This window comes from Lethenteron reissneri, unplaced genomic scaffold, assembly GCF_015708825.2.
Source record: "Lethenteron reissneri isolate LAM-NWPU_2019-01 unplaced genomic scaffold, ASM1570882v1 scaffold_368, whole genome shotgun sequence".
NCBI classification, from domain to species: Eukaryota; Metazoa; Chordata; class Hyperoartia; order Petromyzontiformes; family Petromyzontidae; genus Lethenteron; species Lethenteron reissneri.
Genome location: NW_026891890.1, coordinates 65 through 8,739, shown reverse-complemented (window position 1 = coordinate 8,739; position 8,675 = coordinate 65). Strand labels below are relative to the sequence as shown.

General features: G+C 40.8%; 3 non-coding genes across 3 annotated transcripts; all 3 read right to left on the bottom strand.

Moving 5' to 3' along the window:
• Positions 1–1,227: 1,227 nt before the first annotated feature.
• TRNAD-GUC (transfer RNA aspartic acid (anticodon GUC)) lies at positions 1,228–1,299 on the bottom strand. The gene has a single exon. It is a non-coding gene; the product is annotated as a tRNA-Asp (tRNA).
• Positions 1,300–6,025: 4,726 nt separating this feature from the next.
• On the bottom strand, positions 6,026–6,097 carry TRNAD-GUC (transfer RNA aspartic acid (anticodon GUC)). The gene has a single exon. It is a non-coding gene; the product is annotated as a tRNA-Asp (tRNA).
• A 1,464-nt stretch (positions 6,098–7,561) lies between these two features.
• TRNAD-GUC (transfer RNA aspartic acid (anticodon GUC)) lies at positions 7,562–7,633 on the bottom strand. The gene has a single exon. It is a non-coding gene; the product is annotated as a tRNA-Asp (tRNA).
• Positions 7,634–8,675: the final 1,042 nt, after the last annotated feature.

Here is an 8,675-nt window from a genome sequence, read left to right as displayed (position 1 = left end):
ATAAATAAACGTATCGCGTAGCTAACTACCATTCGCACCTTGAATACACACCACACTCCACAGCGCAGGGTCTGCGCCCACAGTGCACTGCAGCACTGCGGCGCAGACCTTGCCAAACCTATGCTATCGCTCTCTTCCGGGCGTGTTAATTATTTATTTTTTATCGAATCAAAGTGAGCTGAGGCTTTTTGCCGGCTGTTTTTATTTTCATCGAATCAGAGCGAGCTGTTTGGCGGGTCCGTAAATAAATTAACGTCCATACGCACGCAGACGACCAAACCAGCGTAGTGTTGTTTAAGATGAGCCAGTGGCCAACATTTTAAAAAGTGTAGCTCTCCCGATGGGAATTGAACCCCGGTCTCGCTCATGACAGGCAGGGATACTAACTATACTATCGAGACTCGGCAGAATGAGGCTGATGTTAGATTGACTGATATTATAACAAGTAGAAATCAACCCCGATACCGGCTATTACCGTTGAAATGAAGAGGGTTTTATCTTTAAAAGTTCAAGCTGGTTAGAGCAGCAGGTTACCTAACGATTAGGAAAAATCACGTGATTAAAGAGCAAGTCCTTTCAAATAGTAATAACAAATAAGGAGAGCCAGAGGTCAAAACATTTTTAAAGAGTAGTTCTCCCCGACGGGATTTGAACCCTGGTCTCCCGCGTTCCAGTGGGGAGACTAACGACGTTACTATCGAGGACTCGGTCAGATGTGAATTCGTGATTGACAGCAATTATAACAAAAAAAACTCAATTCTCAGTAATATAGCTTGAAATGAAGAAGGATTAATCTTTAAAAGTTCAGGCTTTTGAGGGCAGCAGGTGACCAACGTTTGGTGCAAATCATGATAAAAGTGAACAGCAGTCATTTAAATTGTTATAACAATGAGAGCCAGTGGCCATTTTCTTTTTAAAAGAGTAGTTCTCCCTACGGGGATTTGAACCCTGGTCTCCCGCTTCCATGTGGGGAAACTAACGACGTTCCTATCGAGGACTCGGTCAGAGTGGGGCTAATTCGTGATTGACAGCAATTATAACAAAAAAAACTCATATTCTCAGTAAATAAGCTTGAAATGATGAAGGATTCATCTTTAAAGTTAAGGCTTTTGAGTGCAGCAGGTTATTGACGTTTGGTGAAATTAACGTTATAAAAGGGAACAGCAAGTGATTTTAAATTGTAATAACAATGAGAGCCAGTGGCCAAACATTTTAAAAAGTGTAGCTCTCCCCGACGGGGAATTGAACCCCGGTCTCCCGCGTGACAGGCGGGGATACTAACCACTATACTATCGAGGACTCGATCAGAATGCGACTGATTCTAGATTGACTGATATTATAACAAGTAGAATGAACCCATATACTCGGCATATTACCGATTGAAATGAAGAGGGGTTATCTTTAAAAGTTCAAGCTGGTTAGAGCAGCAGGTCCTAACGATTAGAAAATCACGTGATTAAAGTCAAGAGCAAGTCCTTTCAAATAGTAATAACAATAGGAGAGCCAGAGGCCAAACCATTTTTAAAAAGTAGTTCTCCCCGACGGGGAATTGAACCCTGGTCTCCCGCGTTCCATGTGGGGAAACGAACGACGTTACTATCGAGGACTCGGTCAGAGTGGGGCTAATTCGTGATTGACAGCAATTATAACAAAAAACTCATATCTCATAAATAATAGCTTGAAATGATGAAGGATTCATCTTTAAAAGTTAAGGCTTTTAAGTGCAGCAGGTGATTTGACGTTTGGTGAAATTAACGTTATAAAAGGACAGCAAGTCATTTTAAATTGTAATAACAATGAGAGCCAGTGGCCAAACATTTTAAAAAGTGTAGCTCTCCCCGACGGGGAATTGAACCCCGGTCTCCCGCGTGACAGGCGGGATACTAACCACTACTATCGAGGACTCGCTCAGAATGAGGCTGATTGTAGATTGACTGATATTATAACAAGTAGAAATCAACCCCGATACTCGGCATATTACCGATTGAAATGAAGAGGGGTTTATCTTTAAAAGTTCAAGCTGGTTAGAGCAGCAGGTTACCTAACGATTAGGGAAAATCACGTGATTAAAGTCAAGAGCAGTGCTTTTAAATTTAATAACAATGAGAGCCAGTGGCCATTTTTTAAAAAGAGTTGCTCTTCCCGACGGGGAATTGAACCCTGGTCTCCCGCGTTACATGTGGGGAACCTAACGACTTACTATCGGGGACTCGGTCAGAGTGGGGCAGAATTGTGATTGACAGAAATTAGAACTAGAAATAAACTCTAATACTCATTAATAATCGTTGAAATGAAGAAGGATTCATCTTTAAAGTTCAGGCTTTAATGCAGGTGACTCAAGTTTGGTAAAATCGCGTGATAAAGTGAACAGCAAGTCATTTTAAATTGTAATAATGAGAGCCAGTGGCCATTTTCTTTTTTAAAAGAGTTGCTCTCCCGACGGGAAATTGAACCCGGTCTCCCGCGTGACAGGCAGGGATACTACCACTATCGAGGACTCGCTCAGAATGAGGCTGATTGTAGATTGACTGATATTATAACAAGTAGAAATGAACCCATATACTCGGCATATTACCGATTGAAATGAAGAGGGTTTATCTTAAAAGTTCAAGCTGGTTAGAGCAGCAGGTGACTCAACGTTTGGTGAAAATCATGCGATAAAAGTGAACAGCAAGTCATTTTAAATTGTAATAACAATGAGAGCCAGTGGCCATTTTTAAAAAAGAGTTGCTCTTCCCGACGGGGAATGAACCCTGGTCTCCCGCGTTACATGTGGGGAACCTAACGACTTTACTATCGGGGACTCGGTCAGAGTGGGGCAGATTTGTGATTGACAGAAATTATAACTAGAAATAAACTCTAATACTCATAAATAATCGTTTGAAATGAAGAAGGATTCATCTTTAAAAGTTCAGGCTTTTAAGTGCAGCAGGTGACTCAAGTTTGGTGAAATCACGGATAAAGTGAACAGCAAGTCATTTTAAATTGTAATAACAATGAGAGCCAGTGGCCATTTTATTTTTTAAAAGAGTTGTTCTCCCCGACGGGGAATGAACCCCGGTCTCCCGCGTGACAGGCGGGGATACTAACCACTATACTATCGAGGACTCGCTCTGAATGAGGCTGATTGTAGATTGACTGATATTATAACAAGTAGAAATCAACCCCGATACTCGGCATATTACCGATTGAAATGAAGAGGGGGTTATCTTTAAAAGTTCAAGCTGGTTAGAGCAGCAGGTTACCTAACGATTAGGGAAAATCATGTGATTAAAGAGCAATTCCTTTCAAATAGTAATAACAATAAGGAGAGCCAGAGGTCAAAACATTTTTAAAAGAGTAGTTCTCCCCGACGGGGATTGAACCCTGGTCTCCCGTTCCATGTGGGGAAACTAACGACGTTCCTATAGAGGACTCGGTCAGAGTGAGGCTAATTCGTGATTGACAGCAATTATAACAAAAAAACTCATGTTCTCAGTAAATAATAGCTTGAAATGATGAAGGATTCATCTTTAAAAGTTAAGGCTTTTAGTGCAGCAGGTGATTTGACGTTTGGTGAAATTAACGTTATAAAAGGGAACAGCAAGTCATTTTAAATTGTAATAACAATGAGAGCCAGTGGCCTAAACTTTTAAAAAGTGTAGCTCTCCCCGACGGGGAATTGAACCCGGTCTCCCGCGTGACAGGCGGGGATACTAACCACTATACTATCGAGGACTCGCTCAGAATGCAACTGATTCTAGATTGACTGATATTATAAAAGTAGAAATCAACCCGATACTCGGCATATTACCGATTGAAATGAAGAGGGGTTTATCTTTAAAAGTTCAAGCTGGTTAGAGCAGCAGGTAACCTAACGATTAGGGAAAATCACGTGATTAAAGTCAAGAGCAAGTCCTTTTAAATTGTAATAACAATGAGAGCCAGTGGCCATTTTTTAAAAAAGTTGCTCTTCCCGACGGGGAATTGAACCCTGGTCTCCCGTTACATGTGGGGAACCTAACGACTTTACTATCGGGGACTCGGTCAGAGTGGGGCAGATTTGTGATTGACAGAAATTATAACTAGAAATAAACTCTAAACTCATTAAATAATCGTTTGAAATGAAGAAGGATTCATCTTTAAAAGTTCAGGCTTTTAAGTGCAGCAGGTGACTCAAGGTTTGGTTAAATCGCGTGATAAAGTGAACAGCAAGTCATTTTAAATTGTAATAACAATGAGAGCCAGTGGCCATTTTCTTTTTTAAAAGAGTTGCTCTCCCGACGGGGAATTGAACCCGTCTCCCGCGTGACAGGCGGGATACTAACCACTATACTATCGAGGACTCGCTCAGAATGAGGCTGATTGTAGATTGACTGATATTATAACAAGTAGAAATCACCCATACTCGGCATATTACCGATTGAAATGAAGAGGGGTTATCTTTAAAAGTTCAAGCTGGTTAGAGCAGCAGGACCTAACGATTGGAAAATCACGTGATTAAAGTAAAGCAAGTCCTTTTAAATTGTAATAACAATGAGAGCCAGTGGCCATTTTTTAAAAGAGTTGCTCTTCCCGACGGGGAATTGAACCCGGTCTCCCGCGTGACAGGCAGGGAACTAACCCTATACTATCGAGGACTCGCTCAGAATGAGGCTGATTGTAGATTGACTGATATTATAACAAGTAGAAATAACCCATATTCTCGGCATATTACGATTGAAATGAAGAGGGGTTATCTTTAAAAGTTCAGCTGGTTAGAGCAGCAGGTGACTCAACGTTTGGTGAAATCATGTGATAAAAGTGAACAGCAAGTCATTTTAAATTGTAATAACAATGAGAGCCAGTGGCCATTTTTTAAAAAAGTTGCTCTCCCGACGGGGAATTGAACCCCGGTCTCCCGCGTTACATGTGGGGAACTAACGACTTACTATCGAGGACTCGGTCAGAGTGAGGGATTGTGATTGACAGAATTATAACTAGAAATAAACTCTAACTCATAAATAATCGTTGAAATGAAGAAGGATTCATCTTTAAAAGTTCAAGCTTTAAGTGCAGCAGGTGACTAACGTTTGGTGAAAATCACGGATTAAAAAGAACAAGTCATTTTAAATTGTAATAACAATGAGAGCCAGTGGCCATTTTAAAAAGAGTTGCTCTTCCCGACGGGGAATTGAACCCTGGTCTCCCGCGTTACATGTGGGGAACCTAACGACTTTACTATCGGGACTCGGTCAGAGTGGGGCAGATTTGATTGACAGAAATTATAACGAAAATAACTCTAAACTCATTAAATAATCGTTGAAATGAAGAAGGATTCATCTTTAAAAGTTCAGGCTTTAAGTGCAGCAGGTGACTCAAGGTTTGGTTAAAATCGCGTGATAAAGTGAAAGCAAGTTATTTAAATTGTAATAACAATGAGAGCCAGTGGCCATTTTCTTTTTAAAAGAGTTGCTCTTCCCGACGGGAATTGAACCCCGGTCTCCCGCGTGACAGCGGGGATACTAACCACTATACTATCGAGGACTCGCTCAGAATGAGGCTGATTGTAGATTGACTGATATTATAACAAGTAGAAATCAACCCCGATACTCGGCATATTCCGATTGAAATGAAGAGGGGTTATCTTTAAAAGTTCAAGCTGGTTAGAGCAGCAGGTTACCTAACGATTAGGGAAAATCATGTATAAAGCAATTCCTTTCAAATAGTAATAACAATAAGGAGAGCCAGAGGTCAAAACATTTTTAAAAGTAGTTCTCCCGACGGGGAATTGAACCCTGGTCTCCGCGTTCCATGTGGGGAAACTAACGACGTTCTATAGGACTCGGTCAGAGTGAGGCTATTCGTGATTGACAGCATTATAACAAAAAAACTCATGTTCTCATAAATACTTGAAATGAGAAGGATTCATCTTTAAAAGTTAAGGCTTTTAAGTGCAGCAGGTGATTGACGTTTGGTGAAATTAACGTGATAAAGGGAACAGCAAGTCATTTTAAATTGTAATAACAATGAGAGCCAGTGGCCTAAACATTTTAAAAAGTGTGCTCTCCCCGACGGGGAATTGAACCCCGGTCTCCCGCGTGACAGGCGGGGATACTAACCACTATACTATCGAGGACTCGCTCAGAATGAGGCTGATTCTAGATTGACTGATATTATAACAAGTAGAAATGAACCCATACTCGGCATATTACCGATTGAAATGAAGAGGGGTTATCTTTAAAAGTTCAAGCTGGTTAGAGCAGCAGGTACCTAACGATTAGGGAAAATCACGTGATTAAAGTCAAGAGCAAGTCCTTTTAAATTGTAATAACAATGAGAGCCAGTGGCCATTTTTTAAAAAAGAGTTGCTCTTCCCGACGGGGAATTGAACCCTGGTCTCCCGCGTTACATGTGGGGAACCTAACGACTTTACTATCGGGGACTCGGTCAGAGTGGGGCAGATTTGTGATTGACAGAAATTATAACTAGAAATAAACTCTAATACTCAATAAATAATCGTTTGAAATGAAGAAGGATTCATCTTTAAAAGTTCAGGCTTTTAAGTGCAGCAGGTGACTCAACGTTTGGTGAAAATCACGGGATAAAAGTGAACAGCAAGTCATTTTAAATTGTAATAACACTGAGAGCCAGTGGCCATTTTTTTAAAAAGAGTTGCTCTTCCCGACGGGGAATTGAACCCTGGTCTCCCGCGTTACATGTGGGGAACCTAACGACTTTACTATCGGGGACTCGGTCAGAGTGGGGCAGATTTGTGATTGACAGAAATTATAACTAGAAATAAACTCTAAAACTCATTAAATAATCGTTTGAAATGAAGAAGGATTCATCTTTAAAAGTTCAGGCTTTTAAGTTCAGCAGGTGACTCAAGGTTTGGTTAAAATCGCGTGATAAAGTGAAAGCAAGTTATTTTAAATTGTAATAACAATGAGAGCCAGTGGCCATTTTCTTTTTTAAAAGAGTTGCTCTCCCGACGGGGAATTGAACCCCGGTCTCCCGCGTGACAGGCGGGGATACTAACCACTATACTATCGAGGACTCGCTCTGAATGAGGCTGATTGTAGATTGACTGATATTATAACAAGTAGAAATCAACCCCGATACTCGGCATATTACCGATTGAAATGAAGAGGGGTTATCTTTAAAAGTTCAAGCTGGTTAGAGCAGCAGGTTACCTAACGATTAGGGAAAATCATGTGATTAAAGAGCAATTCCTTTCAAATAGTAATAACAATAAGGAGAGCCAGAGGTCAAAACATTTTTAAAAGAGTAGTTCTCCCCGACGGGGATTTGAACCCTGGTCTTCCGCGTTCCATGTGGGGAAACTAACGACGTTCCTATAGAGGACTCGGTCAGAGTGAGGCTAATTCGTGATTGACAGCAATTATAACAAAAAAAACTCATGTTCTCAGTAAATAATAGCTTGAAATGATGAAGGATTCATCTTTAAAAGTTAAGGCTTTTAAGTGCAGCAGGTGATTTGACGTTTGGTGAAATTAACGTTATAAAAGGGAACAGCAAGTCATTTTAAATTGTAATAACAATGAGAGCCAGTGGCCTAAACATTTTAAAAAGTGTAGCTCTCCCCGACGGGGAATTGAACCCCGGTCTCCCGCGTGACAGGCGGGGATACTAACCACTATACTATCGAGGACTCGCTCAGAATGCAACTGATTCTAGATTGACTGATATTATAACAAGTAGAAATCAACCCCGATACTCGGCATATTACCGATTGAAATGAAGAGGGGTTATCTTTAAAAGTTCAAGCTGGTTAGAGCAGCAGGTACCTAACGATTAGGGAAAATCACGTGATTAAAGTCAAGAGCAAGTCCTTTTAAATTGTAATAACAATGAGAGCCAGTGGCCATTTTTTAAAAAGAGTTGCTCTTCCCGACGGGGAATTGAACCCTGGTCTCCCGCGTTACATGCGGGGAACCTAACGACTTTACTATCGGGGACTCGGTCAGAGTGGGGCAGATTTGTGATTGACAGAAATTATAACTAGAAATAAACTCTAAAACTCATTAAATAATCGTTTGAAATGAAGAAGGATTCATCTTTAAAAGTTCAGGCTTTTAAGTGCAGCAGGTGACTCAAGGTTTGGTTAAAATCGCGTGATAAAGTGAAAGCAAGTTATTTTAAATTGTAATAACAATGAGAGCCAGTGGCCATTTTCTTTTTTAAAAGAGTTGCTCTCCCGACGGGGAATTGAACCCCGGTCTCCCGCGTGACAGGCGGGATACTAACCACTATACTATCGAGGACTCGCTGAATGAGGCTGATTGTAGATTGACTGATATTATAACAAGTAGAAATCAACCCCGATACTCGGCATATTACCGATTGAAATGAAGAGGGGTTATCTTTAAAAGTTCAAGCTGGTTAGAGCAGCAGGCTACCTAACGATTGGGAAAATCACGTGATTAAAGTAAAGAGCAAGTCCTTTTAAATTGTAATAACAATGAGAGCCAGTGGCCATTTTTTAAAAAGAGTTGCTCTTCCCGACGGGGAATTGAACCCCGGTCTCCCGCGTGACAGGGATACTAACCACTATACTATCGAGGACTCGCTCAGAATGAGGCTGATTGTAGATTGACTGATATTATAACAAGTAGAAATGAACCCATATTCTCGGCATATTACCGATTGAAATGAAGAGGGGTTTATCTTTAAAAGTTCAAGCTGGTTAGAGC